Consider the following 20,166-nt stretch of genomic DNA (forward strand, 5'->3'; position numbering starts at 1 on the left):
AGTCCAAATTTTCCAACCACATCGTGCCATTCACATGCCATACCCTGACTCCTATTGACCTGTAAAGGTGAGGGAGTTCGGTCTCAGCAGAAAGCCTGCTGCTGCAATTACAGGATAAGTTTCTCGAAGTCTTTTGGCAGTGTCTCTTTCCCCACCCTCCGCGCGTCGAACCGCGACGCGCATTTGGTGACCTATCCGGGAACGTGACTTGGCATCGAGAGGGTACAGCTCCCCTTACCGAGGGAGCTCAGGTCCCGGGCGAGCCGTGGCCCGCCAGCTTTCCGGGCTGGCGCGGTCACCGACCCCGGGTGGTGGCCAGGACGGCCGAGGGCTGCGGGAAAGTGACGCGAGTCTGGTGGGGCGGGGTGGCGAGCGCGGCCCCCTGGGAGGCGGGAGCACCCGGGGAGCTGAAAGCGGCCACAGCTGCCAGGTCGCGGAACGGACGAGGCGGAGGCCACGGCCGGGGGCCCAGCAGCCGCCGGAGCGCACAGAGGGTACGAGGCTGGATCTGGGCCGCGTTGTCCGCCCAGTGACTCGCGGTCCAGCCCCTCTCCGCCCCCAGGAGGGACAAAAGGAGAGCGGACGGCTGGGCCCGCCCCTAGCCCCTGCTGCGCGCCGCGGCTGCCGAAGGGAAACTGGAGGCACGATCCCGGAGCGGAGAAACCAGTTTGGCCGGTCCCGAGGAGCGGAGGGAAAAGGGCGGACGCAGAGGAAGGGCGCGCGGACGCGGGGCGGGGAAAGGCGAGGAGCCATTGGCGAGTTGTGAGAACCCGAGGAGCCGCCGCCAACTGGACTAGCTTCCCGGAGCCCGGGGCCAGCCCCCGTGAGCCATGAAGCGCTAGCGCCGCGGCCAGAGCTGGGGCCGGGCGGGCTGGCTGGCGGGCGGCGGCGGCGGCGGCCAGGTGCGCAGCGAGCGCGCGGAGAGGCGCGCACCCGGCGGATGCCCCAGCCGGGGCCCAGAGAGCGCCAGGTAAGCAGGGGCGCGGCGCCAGTGTCCCCCGACCTTCCCCTCCTCATCGGCCCGGAGGGTCCTCTGACTGCCCCTGGGTTAGCGAACTCTGGGGATCTGGGATGCGGTGGCAGCAGCTGTCCGCGCCCTCGGGCTCCTGAGTCCGCACGGGTGGGATTTGGGTGGGGGTGCCTGGAGCCTTCGCGGCCTCGGGGATGGGGAAGCACAGCTGACCCGGCAGGCAGCACTGTGGAGCGGTCCATGGGGTTTTACCACCTGCCGGGAGGAGACGGAACTCGAGGGAGGTGTTTGGGTTCTTCGCTCGTTTGCTTACACACCTGACCAGGGTTAAGCTCCGAGGGTCAAGCCTGGCGGGGCTTGCGGGTCCTCGGGAAGGGCCGTTGGCCTCCCATAAAGTGTCTGCTGCCCCTCTGGAAGTCTCCCGTGGCCAGGCTCTGCCGGAACCCCCTTTGGGAGCCCATGCCAACGCGTCCGAAAAAGACCTTAGGGCCAAGTGTACCTGACCGCACCTGCGGGTAAGGATGGAGGGTGAGACCGCCTCCACCGGGACCAGGCACCACTGGACATCTGTGCGCTTTTACGCAGGTTGGGAGGTGGTGGGGAAAAGGGTTACTTTGGTGATTGTAGGGTCGTATCTGCCAGCTCCCATCGTACTGACTGCTACAGCCCAACTCCGTCCCTTCCCGGTTTGATGACCAGGGCTGTCACCTCGGTTTATGCGTGCGGAATCGCGACTTGGAGGGCGTGGGTGGTGTTGCAGAGAATGGCAAGTGTTTTAACCTCTCACGTCCCCATCCCTCCCCAAGTGAAAGAAAAGCTAGAACTGTCCGCGCAGCTTCTCCCAGGAGGTGTGCGCGCCTGGTCCCCACGGGGGGAGCCTCGGAACATAGATTCGTGACAGCTGTAGAGGTAGGACGAGGATGCAGAACAGGAAAGCGGGGTTGACATGCGCAAGTAAGGGGGACTCGGGCCACATTTCCGCCCAGTGACTCCCCCTCAACCTCACCCGACCCTTTCGGCCTGCCGGAGCAGCCTCTGGCGGGCTCCAAGTCCTGCTTGGGTAGCTCCGGACGCCGCGGAGTTCCCCTCCCGGAAACCCGTCCGCCCTGTTGGCTTGAGAAGAGATTCCGTCCCATCTTCCACGTTGCATTGCCTTCAAATGTCTTTCTCCACTCCTTGAGAATTAAAGGAGACAACGTAGGCGAAGTGCTTGAACTTTACCCGCCAAACAGTAGGTTAGGGACCGAGGTTAACTGCTTCTAGGAACAGAAACTGAAAAATGATGTGTGATAAAAAGTGTGCAGTGCTAGTAAATACAAGTGCATATAAAAAGAGGAAACAACACAAAACGGAAAATAGAAGTTCTGATTTTCATCGTCTCAGGAGTACTTTTGTGTTAGACCTAAAACGCCATTGATTAATTCTGGGCCTATTGTTGCAAGCCTTAAAACAAACAAACAAAAACAAAAGAAAAACTATTATAAATGCATGTACTGTGCAAAAGATGATTAATAGTTATTAGCTGATTACTGTCTGGGGAGAAGTCAGTCTGCCTGCAATTACCCCTCTGAATTCTCTTAATGGTTTTCATTATGTAGTGAAGGCCTCCTAATTTTATAATAGGTAAGAAACCTTAACAGCTTTTTTCACTTGCCATTTTCTAGTGGCTGGTACTCTGGTAACTTTTAGTGATTTTTCATGTCTGTTATTGAGGACCAAACAAGACCCATATGGCTTAATGCTAATGAACACAAATACCATCTGTGTGAGAGCAGCTCTGGCTACTTCAAGCTTTCCTTCTGGTTTTTATTTTAAGGAAAATGCATGCAAGTGTTTACTTACTACTTGTTAATGATAGAACTGGGAGGTGTTTTGTTTTTAGTTTTTATAACTGACGCTTTAAAAATAATGAATTGGTAAAGCAAATGGCTTAACCAAAAGAAGCTGCAGGTGTAAGTCAAGTTCAGGACTAGTTCCGTGTTTCATCTGGATTTCAGCTTCTGTGATCTTAGCACTAATGACACTGACCAGATCTGACTGTAAAATGTTTCTTTCCCTGTCTGTCTGTATTCCCTTCTTCCTTCCTTCTTTCCTTCCTTCCTTCCTTCCTTCCTTCCTTCCTTCCTTCCTTCCTTTTTTCCTTCCTTCTCTGTCTTCCTTTGAAAGCAAGGAGCAGTGGAGAACATGGATTTAGATTCCCACAGATTTCATTTCTTTTACTTAAATTGTATTTCATTTTTACAATTTATTTTTATTATATTCATTTACTTTTTAAATTGTATAACCTCAAATGAATTCCTAAAATTTCTGAACCTCAGTTTACTCATTTGCTGGGGAAAAAATATAATTATTAGCTTGCTTGGGTTGAGAGAATTAAATGAGAGAACAGGTGCCTGATCCATATGTTTTCTTTATTAAACTGACATTTTTAAAATTAGTATGATGCCTAGGTAGTTGGTATATTTTAAATAGTGTATTACCTTACTAATCTCAATTCCATTTTGTTTATCATAAACAGCACTCATGGAATCCTGGTGACCCTTATAACCCATTCCAGAGAGATTTTAATCTACTAGTTACCTTTGCTCTTTAGTTTCAATCATTGTAAAAGAAGCCTATGCTCTTTTTTTTTTTTTTTTTTTTTTTTTTTTTAAGGATTAAAGACTTTATTTTATTTTATTGGGGAACAGTGTGTTTCTCCAGGGCCCATCAGCTCCAAGTCGTTGTCCTTCAATCTAGTTGTGGAGGGCTCACTGGCCCATGTGGGAATCAAACTAGCAACCCTGTTGTTCAGAACTTGCGCTTTAACCAACTGAGCCACCCCGCGGCCTGAGCCTATGCTCTTATGCATGCAGATGAATTTGCTTTTTAGGTACCAGAATGAGTTTTATGGGGTCCATTCATGACCCATATCTCTAAAGAAAAGTGATGTTGAAGTTTCTTAGGACTTAATTTTAGAATTTGCTTCTATATTTGCATCTAGATTAATTTCTTAGGAAGTTTTTCTTTGTGATGTCTTTAGGTATCTTGTGAGTTTTCAGGTCTGGTTGTTGGCATCATTCAATTAAATTAATTGTATTCATGTCTGTAGGTGTTTTGTTACCTTATTAAGGTAAGAAAAATTAATTTGCTGCAAGAAGAATTTTAATAACACACAAAAAGATGGCTTATTCTTCTTTCTTCTGTTAACCAAGTTACTCCTGAATAGCCATCCCTGTGCCCAGATAAAAATAATGCCCAGTCTAAGATCTTTTGAAGTTCTATGTCACTGAAGACCTGGCATTATGGAGGAAGAGTCGAGATCGCATACACACACACACACACACACACACACACAGAAACACAACAGTCTTGTTTCTCACTGTTATTCTCAGAAAACAAATTTTTATTATCTGGTCATTTTGGAACACATAAATACTGTTTCTAACATTTCTAAATGCATTGCCTTTTAAAATAAATCGTTGCGAAAACCATGCCCAATGGGAACTAGTATGTTTGCTAACTGGTCCCTGCGCAGACTGAGCCCAGAGGTGGCAGTAAGAAGAGGTTAGTCGTACTCTTTGGGTTGCTTTGGCCTACCTTGGAATCCAGGCCTCACCACTTCCTAGCTGTAAAACCTAGAGGAAGTTACTGAATCCCTATAGCTTCAGTTTTCTTACTGTAAAATGGAATAACACCAGCAGTGCCTCATAGGGTTGTTTGTTGAGTTCCAAATGAAAGAATTTAGCTAAAAGGGCTTAGCACAGAGTTCCACAAACAGTAGTCATTACTGTTGTGTTGTTGTTGATATCGCTCAGTAAATATTTGTCACTCCTCTCGCAATTCATTGCCTGTGTCCTAGACTGTGTAGGAAGCAGGGATCTCTTGTATGTTAGCATTTATTTAGCAAACATAGGTGCCTATTTGCATCAGGCACTGGCAAGAAAGTCCCCTAGGTAGGGGTGAGGTTCTGAACCTCTAGACCCAGGGTTTGAATTCTGGAGCATGGGCGTCTGGGGTGGCACAAAGAACTGGGGTGCTAGTGACCTAGGGACATGCCCACTCAGTCACAGCCATGTGGGTCCCTGGCTGCACTCACCTGGGTGCTCTCCTGCTGCACAGTGGAAGCCCTTGAGACACACTGAGTGCTGCTATGTCTCCTTTCACCCCCACTTCCTGTCTGTCTGCCCTCGCCCTCAGCCTCCATACTCCCGATTTATTTTTTTGGTTTTGTTTTGTTTTTTTAAATTACTCTTTCCTGTTCAAAATTCAGATGTTTCTGAACCTTGAGCCTTCTTTAAAGAATCTGTGCTCTCCATGTGGTTTCTTAGCGGTGGCACCTGGTAAGTGTCGCTAATGACAGACCCTTGGTACAATCCCATTCATTCATTCAGTCATTGATTTTTTAATTTTTTTTTTTAAAGATTTTATTGGGGGAGGGAAGCAGGACTTTATTGGGGAATAGTGTGTATTTCCAGGCCTTTTTTCCAAGTCGAGAGTCATTGATTTCTAAAATGGCTTGAGCATCTTCTTCCCAGGTGCTTTGCTGGGGATTACCTCCCTGCTTCATGGAGGCTTCTGAGGTTTTCAGAGGGCCTGAGTTGTGGGTTTTTGTTTTGTTTTTCTTCTTCTTGGGTAAGAAAGTAGATCAAGTGTTCTCTCTCTCTCCCTGCCCTGGACATTGTCCCTCTCTGCGAGGAGAGTTTGTTGCGTTAGACCCTGGAGGATGGCCCAGGCCACTTCCAGCCCTGAAGCTGTGTGTTTCATTATCAGTCTGTCTCCAAGTCGAGTGACTTTGCATTTAATAAGGGAGCGCTGAGCCTGGACGCTGTGGAGGGTCAGGGTGGGAAGCCCACTGACTCCTGGGGAGATGGAAGTCACTCTTGTTCTGGAGCAGTCCTTCCGTGGTGACAACCACCACCCCACAGCATGACTGAGAAACCTGGCACTTCTGCATGGAGTACATGTGTAGCCTGACCTTTGGCTGGTAGCTTTGGTCTGTATTTACAGGGCTGTCGTTTATGGCTTTGTTTCTTTACTGAGTGGCTTTTGTTCCACCAGGGTTGAGGTTTGTTTGCTTTTGTGCAGGCAGTGTTTGAAATCAGTTTTTTAACCTTTACTCAAATTGAGTTGAGCTGAAATATCCTCATTGGAACGCCTCAGGCACCAAGCACTATCCACTCTCCTTACACACAGCCTCTAGCTGTCCATCCTTGCTGTTTGGGAAAGCGTCCATGGTTGGATGTGTTACTGATTTTATAAAGTGTGAGAAGACTTGTACCCAAATCCTTACTCTGTCTTCTTGGGACACAGTGAACTACTGAGACCATTCTCTGAAACCTATATGTGATCTGTGGACCCAGAAAAAAACATTTCATATTCTTTATAAGAAAATAGATAACCATTTGACTTGAATGATTTAAATATTCACTCATGTGGGGAGATGAATGGGTCAGGTTTTGTACATTTCATGCTGGAAAATATTGGCCCAACCACCATATGGGAAATAAATGTGAGAGCCTCAGAACCAGGCACTAAGAATTTTTGTGGGCCTCTAAGTCTCCAGAATTTTTGATAAAACAGTGAAACTAAGTGTGGGGTTTATCAGTCTACAGAGATTGTGAGAATTAAGTGAAAGTATACTCTTGGTTTTGGCACCAGAACAACTTTGGGAGGAGAGGAGGGTCTCCATGATCTCACCTTAGTGCGGAAGTTTATTTCATGGGGGTTTCTTAATTGTGATAAAATGTTTAGGAAATTTACCATTTTAGCTATTTTAAAGTGTGACTTCAGTGACATTAAGCACATTCACAATATCGTACAACTATCACCACTATCCATCTCCAGAACTTTTTAATCATTCCAAACGGAAACTCTGTACCCATTCAACACTCCCTATTTCTCCTTCCCCTCTGAGAACCTCTGTTCTATTTGTCTCTATGAATTTGGCTATTCTAAGGTACCTTACATAAGTGGAATCATACAATATTTGTCCTTTTGTGACTGGCTTATTTTATTCAGCATAATGTCCTCCAGATTCATCCATGTCATAGCCTGTGTCAGAATTTCCTTCCACTTCCTTTGCAAGGCTGAATAATATTCCATGGGTAGGTATAAACTACATTTTCTTTACCCATTTATCTGTCGATGCGCACTTGGGTTGTGTCCACCTTTGGCTATTGTGAATTGTGCTACTATGAACATGGGCATACGAGCACCTGTTCACTGTGGTTTTTGAGATCTTATTCAGTTTTGTGAGATTTCTGTTTCATAGAAAGTGGTTAAGATGGGCAGAGACATGTAGTATTTAATAACCACACTTTCCTCCAAAACAATTTGGAGGTAAGAACTCGGGGCACTGTCGGGAGGATGGTTGTGGTGAAGACACGTGAAGAGCAGCCACACACTTCTCCTTTTCACCTGCAGCTGCTCTTACAAAGCTGGTAGTCCTTTGGCATTCCATCACCCAACCAGCCTGTGGTGTGACTGACGCTGCTCTGTGCCATGGCCGGCATAAAAACCCAGGAGACCTGGCTCCACGACCTGGAGACCTCTGCAGACCAAAGCTGCCTTCTGGAAAGGACCTTCTGTAGTGGAGAAAAAAATCCTTAACTTTCCTCCAGAATTGACTTGGATAAGAATAAATACTTTTTTTGTTTTTGATGGAGAAAGGGTTAAATGTGAGAAAAACTGATTTTCAAATGTTTAAAAAATTGAATACTTAAAAGTCAGATTGTTTTTTACCTTAGGGTAGAAACCAAGGTTTTCAACATGAGCTTTAAGGCAAGTTACAGACTATAAAGTGGCAGAACACTCCAATGTTGCATCTGTGTCATAATAGTGGGTTTGTATGTGGAGCAGGATAAAAACCAGAAGACTTTCTATATTGATGTCAGTCTATGTTACAGACATCTTAATCTATATTTTCTAGACAACAATATAGTCCCATATGAGTGGCTGTTCATACTGTGCCCTGAAAATTAGCCCAAATAAAGATTTGCATGTTTACTTTTAGCAGGGTTTTTTGTTTGTTTGTTTTGTTTTTAAGTAAGAAAAAAAAAAATCTCCAAACCAGCCCCAAATGTCACCATCCTTGGGTATCATTCCACCTTCCTACACAATGCTAGTCACAGCCAGAAAAAGGGGACTGTACCATGGCTAATCTCTCAGAGGTTTGATACTTCCTCTAGCTCAACTTGATTGAGACCATTTAGAATTTTTTTGTTTAATCAGTCTTAGGCTTTCCCTCTTACATAGAGAAACATGGTGAAAATTCTTAGAGCCAGTTTGAGAACCTCAGACTGTGTGAGTGGTGACATAAGTCACATCCAACGTGTCTTTGCGATTGCTTGGACCAACAGTGTTTTTCAAACCGAAGAAAGTTTGCTCGGGCCCTGAACTCTTAGTTAACTATTGGTCTCATTTCCTGAGTTCTAGCTTGAATGGTCAAAGAAGTAAACTCCTCGAAAACTTCCTGTCTCCTGTCATTCCACAGAGTATACCCCCCTCTTTAGCTTTACAATGTCTGAAACAAACAGAGGCCTCACTTAGCCCGTCTGACAGTCAACAGATGCTTATGAAGCATATCCTGTGTGCCAGGCACTTGACACCTGTCAGTGAATCAAGGAGGTAAAGAGCCTGCCCTCAAGGAGCTCACATTCTAGGAGGGAAGAGAGACGGTAGAGAATGAAGATAATAAACAGATTCTATGGTATGTTTGAAGATAAGTGCTACATGGTATAAAAAGAGAAATCTGAGCAGGGTAAAGGGATTGGGGGCCCAGGCATCAGGATGCAGTTGTAGAGTGGAGGAGATGACACTGAAGAAAAGACTGATGAGGGAAGAGTGTCCAGGCAGAGGACAGACGTCTTGGTGCAGAGGCCCTAACGTGGGCATGCCTGGCTCCTCTGAAGTCTGATGAACAGGTAGTAGGGTTCATCATACCTGGGCTGGGGCGGCAGGAGAAGACGAGAGCAGAGAGGTAGGGCAGCCTCCTTGTGCGGGGCTTCCTGAGGCTGGGAAGGACTTTGGCTCTTTGACTTTGTGCAAAATGGCCAGGGGATGATGTCGGTGCAGGACGTTGAGCATTGGAGATGCGAGATCTGTGATCTGACTTGAGTTTTCAAAGGATTCTTCTGATTGCTGTGTGGAGACCAGTTAGGAGGCCTGGACCCAGGTGAGATGTCTGAGAGAGAGAGAGAAGGTTGTGGATATATCTTAAAGGTAGAGCCAACAGGATTTCCGGACAGCTTGGATATGAGGTGTGAGAGAAAGAAAAGCCAAAGATAACTTTCTTGGCAGAGCCTGGGTGGCTGACAAAAATCTGAGTTTCCAAATGCTGTAAATTCAGTGGGGCTGTGTTCAGATCACTCGTAAGAGGTTATAAAGAGGCCCTTCAGAAATATGTGTATTTGTATAAGTTTTGGTTCAGAGAACTTTGACTGTGTTTATCAGCAGATCATGTCTTCCTCCTTTGGTGGAGGAGACGGGTGGTGTTAGAAAGAGGAGGGGATCTGCATGAAGCAGAAGCCTTTACAGGTATTGGAAGGAAGATGGTCTGTAACTCACAGGGTACTTGGGGCAAGGAGGCCTCCCCTGCAAGAGAAAACACTGTCCCTCCAGGTCTGCTGCCAAAGGTGCTGGCAAGGCTCTGCTCCCTTCCTCCCCTGTGCGGTGCAGTATCTAATTGGGAAGGCAAGCTCTTCCCAACCCTCCAATACACAGGCCGGCCACCCCCATCTCAATACACATATGCTGTCTTTTACAAACAGCTGTATTGAGATGTAATTCATATACCATATAATTCATCCCTTTAAAGTGTACAATTCCATGGCTTTTAGTATATTTAGAGTTGTACAGCCATCACCACAGTCTATTTGCGAAACTTTTCAGCACCCCAAAAAAGATATCCTGTAGCCTTTAGTTGTTGCTCGTATTCTCTTCTGTCCTCAGCTCCTGGAAACCTCTAATCTACGTTCTGACTCTGGATTTGCCTATTCTAGACAGTTTATATAAGTGGAATCATACAATGTGTGGTCTTCTGTGATTGACTTACTTAGCATAATGTTTTTCAGGTTCATCCATGTGGTAGCATTTATTTTTATTTTTTAAATTTTATTTATTTTAAGTGTGTTTTTCCAGGCCCCATCAGTTCCAGCTCAAGTAGTTGTTTCAATCTAGTTGTGGAGGGCGCAGCTCACAGTGGCCCATGTGGGGATTGAACCGGCAACACTGTTGTTCAGAGCACTGCACTCTACCAACCATGTGATAGCATTTATCAATACCTACTTAATTTCTCTATATTGCCGAATACTGACGTTATTTTTGCACATGTTGTGTTCTTTTTTTTTCAATTACAGTTGACATTCAATATTTTATATTAGTTTCAGGTGTACGGCATAGTGGCTAGACATCTCTACAATTTACAGAATGATTCCCTCTGATCAGTTCAATACCCAGTATACATAGTTATTACAATATTATTGTCTATATTCCCTGTACTGTACTTTATAGCCCTGTCACTATTTTGTTACTACCAATTTGTACTTCTTAATCCCTTCACCTTTTTCACCCAACACATGATGCATTTTTTAAAAGAACACAGGAAATGGAAAGGTGTGCTAGTCACAAATAGACTGGCACATTATAAAGGGAATTGGTTGTGCCCAGAAAGCGAAATGTGTGTGTGTACACGCGCGCGCATAATTTGTTTTCTTTTTCACAGTTGAGTACAAAGTCCATGGAAATTGCCAGTGAATCTAAAGACGGGTGGCTTTCTGGTGGCCGAATGATTTTCTTTCATTCAGGGATTCAACAATTATTTATGAAATTATGAAACAGTTATTTAATAAATTACAGTATTACACTGCAGGCCCTGTGCCAGGTACTGGTGATTAATACAGGAATGAATAAAACAGACATGGTCCTCCCCCTCATGTGGAGTATACAGGGTTGCTGGGTGGGGCTGGGGTGGCAGGAGTAGATATTAAACAGAATATTGGACAAAAGAGATGTGAAACAAGCTGACATTAGAATTACAATCTATGATAAGCACTTAAAGGATAATAAGACGTTACTAAGAGAATAACGAGAGCTTACTTTAAAATGGCCCTAGAGGAACCCACATGGCCTTTGAGGGAAGACTGGATAAACAAAATGTGGTGTATTCCTACATGGAGTGTTATTCAGTCTTAAAAAGGAAGACTGACACATGCTACAACGCGGATGAACCTCAAGGACCTTATGCTTCCTGATGAAAGCGAGATACAAAAGGACAAATGTTGTACGATTCCGCTTATATGAGTACTTAGAATAAATAGACAAAATCATAGAGACGAAGTAGGACAGGGGTTACCAGGGCCAAGGGGAGGGGGAATGGGGAGTTATTGCTTAATGAGTACAGAGTTTCAGATTGGGATGATGAAAAACTTCTGGAAATGGATGGTGGTGATGGTTGTACAACAACGTGAATGTTCTTAATACCACTGAGCTGTCCACTTAAAATTGGCTAAAATGGTCAATTTTATGTTGTGCATATTTTACCACAATAAAAATGAGCTCAAGAGGGTCTCTTGGAGGCAGTTATACTTAACTTGTGACCTGAAGGACCGGATAAGAGGTGACCCATCAGGCCTGCCCTTGGAGCCAATGGGAACAGCATCTGCAGAGGCTCTGTGCTGAGAGCTTAGTGCTGTGTCTCGGAAACTGAGAAGGGAATGATGGTGGCTCCAAGAAGTACGGAATGAGGTGTAGGCAGAGACCAAGCTGATAGGAGGGCATTAATGTGTTTTTAAGCAGTGGAGTGACCAGGTTTGATTTCTGGTTGCAGTTGATAAGTCAGGCTATGATGTGGAGAATGGGATGCTGGGGAGACCAGTCAGGAGGCTGCTGCAAGCGATGCTGGGGGCTTGGCCAGGATGACATGAGTGGGAGTAAGAAATGGAGGGTAGGAGCTGCATTTTAGACTTGGAAGTGGAATCTTGGTCTTGGTGAGACATTGGATTTGAGGACCTCCTAAGTGCCAAGTGATTTTCAACTTTCTTAACATAAGCGGCCGAAGGTCATGGTGTCAGAGACAGAGGACCAGGCTGGAGGATTAAGAATTTAGCTTTGGTCATGTTAAGTTGCAGTTTCTGGGACACCCAGGAGTGGCTAGAGGTCAGGCTTTGACAGATTCAGGACTCCTGGCTGGAGACACGAAACCTTCAGAACTGGAAGTGAAACCTTGAGAACTGGCAGTATGAACTTGGGTTTGAAGAGCTCCACGGGGACACGGGGGACACTTAGGAAACAAGTGCTTCCTATCCTTAGGGTCAACCTTTAAATTTTGACAGATTTTGTGGAATCATACATTTAATTCTTTGTTGAGCAATAAAGCATTTAAATTTGAGACCCCCCCCCCAAAAAAAAAGCACTTGTGCAAATGCATACGCCCTGCCTTCTGGGGGAGGAGGACAGTGGAAAGCTGACTTAGTATTGTCTAATAGACTGGACCACCATACACAGCTGAGAATGTTTATCAGATGCAGGAAGTGGCCAGTTTGTATGTAATAGGAACTCACTAAAGTCAGGCAATTTCTCATGGAAAATAGGGTATTTGAATTGGCTTGTGTGGCCTCACCTAAAAAACAAATCACTCTAACAGTGCGTATAGGGGTAATATGACAAAATGGTGCTGCCTTTGCTGGCAAAATCCTGTGCTTTCCACATGTAGTATTTATCCACTCAGTCATGTGGTGTATGTATTTACTGGCCTCTTTTTGCAAGTAAAGGAACTATAACTTGGCTGAGGTCTCAGAACTAGTAATGGACAAAACCAGAACTTGAACTCAGGTTTCCAGACTCCCATAATGAGCGTTCTTTTCCCGGACCTCGCAGCTGATATTTGGAAAAACAGTACAAATGATCCATAAATAGGTTAGCAAATAAAAATACAGGGCACAGAGTGAAATCTGAATCTCAGATAAACAACAAATAATTTTTTTTAACATAAGCATGTCCCGTGCAATATTTGGGACATACTTATACTAAATTATTTATTATTTATCTAAACTTCAGATTTACCTGTGAGTCCTATATTTTATTTGGTAGTACTACCCAGAAATGAACTTTTGGAATATACACCTGTTTGCAGTTTGAGGACTATCTGTATATTTAAGTTCCATTTGACAACTCCTGGATTGTCTATGCATTTTTAAAAACTGGGGCATGAGAGTGAAAGGATTGATTTATTTTCTAGTTGCTCAAAATGGCCATTGTGTTAATTCTCCTGGTCTTTAAGGAATATTCATAATTTGTAATAAACAGCAGTCTGGTATTGGCACCCAGGTCCTGGGTTCAGACAATGTCGGATCTGGCCAAGTCACTCACCCATTCTTTGACCTTGGTTAGTATAACAATGCTTGATGTTTTGAGACCACTTCATACATTTCAAATCTCATTTGAGGGTTGTTAGGACAGATATGATCCCCGTGGAACAGATGAGAAACCCGAGGGTTTAGGTGCATAATCAATGGCTGGAACTGGGCTAAGACACTCTTCCCAACTAAGTTCAGAGATCTTCGGTTCATTTTCCAAGTTCCCATTTCCTTATGCTTCCAATCATGGCCCCGATGTTTTATAGGTTATCTCTCCACTGTCAATCTGTGACTTTCTGTGGTCTCATTGGCCATAAAATTCCAACTTTCAAATGTACCTGGTATCCATAATTTCAAGCATTAGAGGTTAAGAAGTCAATGAAACATACGCTTTTCTGAGGGCAGATAAGTACAGTTGGTTCTGTTTTGGTCATTCCATATTCACTTTTATAAAGTGTGTTTACATCTACACAATGAATACTACATGTCCCTTGAGAAAGTTTATAAAATTTCAAATGAGGCCTTTTTACTTTAAAGGTTTTCTTCCCTCTATTTTGAGAGATTATAAATCTTTAGAAAATAAAATTATACCAACATTTGTGTATAATTTCACTGATCACTGAGGTTTGACGAAATTTAGAGCATTTTTAAATGACAAGACTCTTTTTTTTTTTTAGTTGAAAATCCATAAAGCTGTGTAGTCACTAAGGCACTAAAAGCCAGTATTGAAAAAGCAACTCATGGCAAGGACCAAGCCAGAATGACAAGAGGAAATCCATGGTGTACCCTGTGCTACCCAGCTTCAGTGTTCTAGATGGGATTTTATGCTCACTTTTTCTCAGATGAAGTTATGTCTTCTTATATAGGTTCCTTTGCATGTATCGTAAGGAAATCAGTAAGTGTAATATGGCTTTAATTGCACTTGGCACGGGACTAAGGCTGCTGACTGTTGCAAGAACTAAAGTACATTTTACTTGCTAGTAAAATTTTGTTTTACTGTGTTGTCTTAGGCATTGCGCAATGATTTCCAGTCCAGAGTACCCTTAGAACTTAATATTAATATCACGTTTATTGTCTTCAAATTTTTATATTTGAATACTTCAAATCTTTTGAATAATATTTCTCTTTTAACATCCGGTTGGCAGTGCTGGGAGTCTTCAGAATTTGACTAAGCCGTACGTTGTTACAGATCATTTTTCTGTCGCAATATACTCAAAGTCAGTGTTATCTTCCATATCTGGCTGTATTTTAACCCCTCTTACTAGACAACGATGATAGTACCTGTCCTTTGTACTCAAGCAAATCTTGATTTTTTGAAAAACTTCCTTTAACCTGTTTTGGAATTCCTAGTTTTCACTGAACCTTTAGAAGGCCACATTTCACTATTGAAATGAAGGGGCTTAGTTTAGGAGATAACCAGCAAAATTCCCAGCTCTAACATCCTTGTTTATGTTTAATGTACTGGATCCATCCCTTCCCTACCTCTGTCCCAGCCAGTTTCCACTTAAAAGGTGAGCCTGAGATTTTTTTTTTTTTCTTGGCTCATTTCCTGGACTGTGGCAGGCACTACCTTTAACGTGTGCACATATCCTTAGTGATATTAAAATGTCAGGGTTATTGCTATTTCGTAATCCTGGCATTGTGCTACACTCTTTTAAAGTGTGGGCTGTTGTTTGAGGAGGAAAGCATTCAGTGCAAAAAGAAAAAGGATGACAGTGAAATAGAGTGGACCTTCGGAATCTACATGGGATTGGCTCCAGGACCCCCTGTGGATGCCAACATTTGTAGATGCTCAAGTCCCCTGTATAAAATGGTGTAGTATTTGCAAATAGGCTACAGCAGGGTGTCACTTCATTCACTTCATTCAGGTAGATTCAGCGTTAGTGCTTGGCATGTGGCAAATTCAAGTTTTGCTTTTTGGAACTTTCTGAGGTTTAAAAAAAATATTTTTGATCACTGGTTATTGAATTCACGGGTGTGAAACCTAGGGCTATGGAGGGCCGACCGTATTTGATCATTAAAATGCTTTCAGTAGAAGGAATGTTTTCATTCCTGAGGTTAATGGTGCAGTTGCTTCTGCTAACTTTGCCTGATATCAAATGTCACTTCCCTTGTTACCTAGAGTTCTGTTGGGACAGAGCACGCTCCCTCTGTCTCAGGGTCTCTGCATTGGCTCTTTGCCCTCCCCCCTGTACCTGCCGACCAGGTGCTACTTCCTCCTGGGAGATGCTCTGATCCTCCACCCTTACCACCCTTCCTCCCTCCGTCCTAGGTCAGAGCGAGGGGGCCACTCCCTTGTTCAGGTGGCTCTCTGTGCCAGCTTGGATCGTGCCAGCTCAGAGATGGTAGCTAGCTGCTATTTCTTGAGCTAACTTGGTTCATTTACTAGTGGTGGCCTAGACACTGGTTTTCAAAGTATGGTCTCTGGACCAGCAGCATCTTGCCCCCCCCCCCCCCCCGAGACTTACTGAATCAGACACTCAGGGATTGGGCCCAGCAGTCTGAGTCCGAACACAGCTTCAGGCGACTCTGATGCCCATTCCAGGTTGAGAACCACTGGCCTAGAGGTTTTTGATGAGTAGGATTGCAACATAGTGTCCAGCCACCCCGGGGAAGGGTGCTTCAGGATTCCTTAGTGACCTCACCTTAAGCAGGTGAGAAGCAGGACAGTTGTGGGCCCAGGAGTGTACCATTCCTGAACTGTGTTTGTCAGTCTGGACTAGGCTGCACCTTGGTGAGAAGAGCGCCTTTTTAGGGTTCACTAATGTAGCCCGGTCTCCAGCACAGGGCTTAAATTGTAGCAGCTGTTCTACAATCACGTATTAAGCAGTGGAGTCAGAAGCATTCCTTTTTCACACATATAGTCACTGGCTTGAACTGCCATTGTTGAAAGATATTCTATGAGAGAAGGCATGAAGTTGGTTGTATCTGATAAAAAGAACCCACCATGGCCTGATCAAGTAAGCTTTATGGCTTTCATTCCTTCAGTAAGATGCCAGAGGAGAATAACCTAGTTCTTGGAACTTAATACTTAGTAAAATAGTCACAAATGAAAATCGATATTTCAAGATTTTTGCGCCAACTTTTGGTGCATATTGCTGTGCTTTGCAAATACCACAAAATAAATACCAGGGATAATTTTTAGTTAGCTCGTACTTGGGAAAAGCAGACTCTTGTGATACCTTAGCCCAGGTTACAGATCTTTCTTTTTCTTGAAAACTTCCAGACCATTCTATAACTCTGAAGTATAAAATATTTGTACACAAGGGAAAAACAACCAATGCCTATATTTACGCACTGTTCCGGTTTGGGTTTATGTTATTGTCAACGGACAATAAAGATAAAGACCTTTCAAGATCTTGAGGGTATTTTGGGGTTAGAATAATGGTTTCCTCTTAGATGGAGCAAAGTCAAGCTTCGAATTAGGACTGGTTTTATTCAATCAATTTTAGGTGCTTGTCCACAAAACCAGAACATGAGAAAATTGAAATGATTTGTGGGACTCTTATCCTGGGTTGGCTATGAAATTTTTTGAGACAGAAGACAGGTACCACGTTTATTAAAGATTTTGCAAAAGTATTTCTAACCTAATCCACCAGAGACGATTTTGGCCTCCAGGGGACATTTTAGGTTGTCACAACTCAGGAGGTGCTGCTATGCTGCTAGCGTTTGATGGTAGAAGCCAGGGATGCTGTGAAACGTCCTATAATGCACAGGACAGCCCTCCCCCGCCCCCAGCACCCAAGATGTCAGCAGCACCCAGGCTGAGAAATGGCTGCTCTAAACTACAGACAGGCATCATCTTAAATGCTGCGGTTCTTCAGGACTGACTCCCAGGCCACTTCTTACTTTCTGAGGTTATCTCCTCCATCTCTGTGGCTTTCAATACTATCAACGTGCTAATTCCTGCTGAATGCACACTGTAGCCAGCTTTTTCTTTCTACCAGCCTGTTATCTCCACTTGTGTATCTCCAGAGCACCCCAGACACAGCACATCCAGCAGTGAACCCCCAACCAGTTTAGAAGATGACTCCTCTCTAGCTGGTGCTTAAGCCAGACACTTGGCCTTGAACTGCGATCCCCTTTTCTCCCAAACTTTACTACCTTGCCCTCCATTTCCAGTCTATCTCCAGATCTGTTGTTGCTTCTACCTCAGAAGATCTTGAATCTACCTGATCATCTCCCCTGCCGTCCCCTTAGTTCAGGCCACCACCCTCCCTCTCCTGGACCCCCCCAGGATTCTCCTAACTGATGTCTCCATTTCCACCCACAGCAGCCGATCTGATCTTGGAGTGCATCCACACCCAGCTGCAAACTCTGTCATCATTGCAGTTATAACATTTCCCTCCTTTCAGGCCCAGCCTGCTCTGACCTCTGCTTCCTCCCTGCAGCTCCATTCTTGTCCTGCTTCAGTGTCTGGAGCGTGACACGCCATTTCCTGTCCTAGGACTACACATCAGTTGCTTTCTCGCCTGAAAAGCTCTTCCCCTGATCTTTTGCTTTTCAGCTCACGTGTCATTTCCTCAGAGCATTCTCTGACCACCCTAATTAAAATAGGTCTGTCCCGGGGTATGCCCTGGGCCCTTTTTCTTGTGCTCATTATAGATAGTGTAACCCTTCATTTATTTGTCAGATGGTTGTACTGCTCCGTGAGCCTGGAAGCTCCCTGAGGAGGGACCGTGCCTATCCTGCTCACCACTGCTCCAGAGCTGACAGAAGAGCTGAAGCTTATTGTCTGATTACTATTAGTGGAATCTAAGTGGAAGTAGTTGCTCCCTGGGTGGGCAAGTGAATGAATGGAGACAAACCTGAAGTAATGAGGGTGTGGGAGCACAGAGAAGGGAATTACTGGAATTACTAACTCAGTTTAGGGGTGTTTGGGAAGCTTCCCAAGAAGGGGTTACTTTGGAGGGCAAGCTTGAAGGATGATTTGGGGTTCCTCAGATCTGGGAAATAATAAGACGTTCCAACTGGGGTGGGGGAAATACTTGAAATTAAATGGACCCTAAAGAAAACCTGGTCTCCGATCGTGCTCCCACATGGATGCGATGGGCGGTCCAGAGCGTGGCTACTTCCACGGTGTTGACCAGTGGCTTCTCAAACATTAATGTGCAGGCGAGTCTCCTGGGGGATCTTGTTAATATGTAGATTCCGGGTCTGGTGGGTGGTGATGTTTCGCTGTTCTCACAAACGCTCAAGGCTGCTCGTTTGTACACCTCACTTTGAGAAGCAAGGACACAGAGGAGGGGGAAGAGCAGCTATATTGTTGAAGGGACGACAGCTCTGTCATCACATGCCCTTTGATCTGTGGTAGAGGAGATGGCTTTTGTCTTTTCTCCAATTCTTCATTTTCTTTTGGACTTTTTCTTGAGCAACACATAAAGAAGTGTTTTATGGCTTCATTTTAGGCAGCATCTACCAGGTATATTGGATATCTTTAAAGTTCTTGTTTTACGTAAGCCTTCCTATATTATTAAATGAACTAGAAACATAAAGAAGAGTTGTTTTGAGCCTACCCTGTTACATGTCTGTCATCAGTTTCAAAGGATTGCAAGAAGCGCATTTGTACTTTTGTTAAACAGAAATCCACCTAAATGGCTTATCCATGCCTGCATTCCTCCAGGTGTACTCTCTCCCCTGTAATCTGCACATTATCTATTTTATGGTTTCTCTGTGGAGCATTTTTTGTCTGGACAGTCTGTTCTCTGCCACCCGTCATACTTCTGGGTACCCCCCACTCCCCCTATCAGCCTGTGTATCATCAGAAAGACAGATTCATATTAATCCAGGCCAGCCACCATTCAGAGGGTAAATCTGTTTTCCTAAAAGAACCACATTACAGATGGATCTCACATTATCTGGAGTCTTCTCTAAGATGTATAAACCAGAAGTGACTGAGGAACTTTCCATATGTGGGAGTGTGCCGTCCATTCTTGGCTTTGCAATAAATAGGGTTCTCAAACTTGGCTGCTCGTTAGAAATACCTGGGAAGCATCAAACATACTGATGCCTGAGCCCCCACCTGGAGATTCTGTGTCCAACCAGGGCACATCTGGGGTGATTCTAATGCGTAGTCAAGGCACAGAGCTACTGCTTGCAAGGGAGATGCTGCAGGAGTCTGCCCTTCATGGGATGTCTTTTGGTGTATCAAAATTCACTCGGGTTCATGGACATGTCCAGATATAAACATATGGGGTAAGCAATGGAAGTGAATGAGTAACTCAAAGACATCAGACTGGATTCTATCAGGCATCAGCCATGGGGGGCCTTGATCCCGTCACTTAATAACCTCGTAGCTCACATCTGGGCCGTGGTTTGCCGATTACAAAGCACCTTCACATGCAGTATCTTATTTTCACAAGAATTCTAAAGAGAGGGCAGGGCACCTTTGCCCCTTCTGCCCTTTTTCCAGGGAACACAGTTCTTCATTGTTTGGATTCAGCTGCAGAGTCATTCTGGCCGGGAGCCCCTCTCCCAGACTGGGTTTAGTCACTGCTTCCCTGCACTTCACCTCACCTGGGGCCTGCCATCCTCTGCTTGGCACTGTGATAGTCTGTTACAGTTTCTCTCCCCTTAAGGGGAGGGTCATCATATTTTATTCGTCCCGAACACCCATAACCTAGCAGGCATTCAATAACTTTGATGATTTAATGAATACATTAATCACCACTTTATAGATGGGGGCACTGAGGCACAGGCAGACTAAATACAGGCCCAGCGCTCACCTCCCCTAACCTTTCTTAGCTCCAGGTTCTTGTAAAAATGACGAGCTGGAAATTTTCTCTAACAACCCTTACAGCTCTAACATAGGTAGTTCTCTTCTACATGGTAGTGTTATCAAAACTCAACAAAGCTCTTCAG

General features: G+C 44.7%; 1 protein-coding gene across 1 annotated transcript in view; it reads left to right on the forward strand.

Annotated features, from left to right (window-relative positions):
• The first annotated feature begins 249 nt into the window (after positions 1 to 249).
• Positions 250 to 20,166, forward strand: part of ATP8B1 (ATPase phospholipid transporting 8B1) — a 114,314-nt gene continuing 94,397 nt past the window's right edge. Inside the window, exon 1 of the mRNA XM_074339910.1 lies at positions 250 to 970. The gene's annotated coding sequence lies outside the window, so the exon portion shown is untranslated. The remainder of the gene's footprint in view (positions 971 to 20,166) is intronic.

This window comes from Rhinolophus sinicus, linkage group LG09 (assembly GCF_036562045.2).
Source record: "Rhinolophus sinicus isolate RSC01 linkage group LG09, ASM3656204v1, whole genome shotgun sequence".
In the NCBI taxonomy this organism is placed as follows: domain Eukaryota; kingdom Metazoa; phylum Chordata; class Mammalia; order Chiroptera; family Rhinolophidae; genus Rhinolophus; species Rhinolophus sinicus.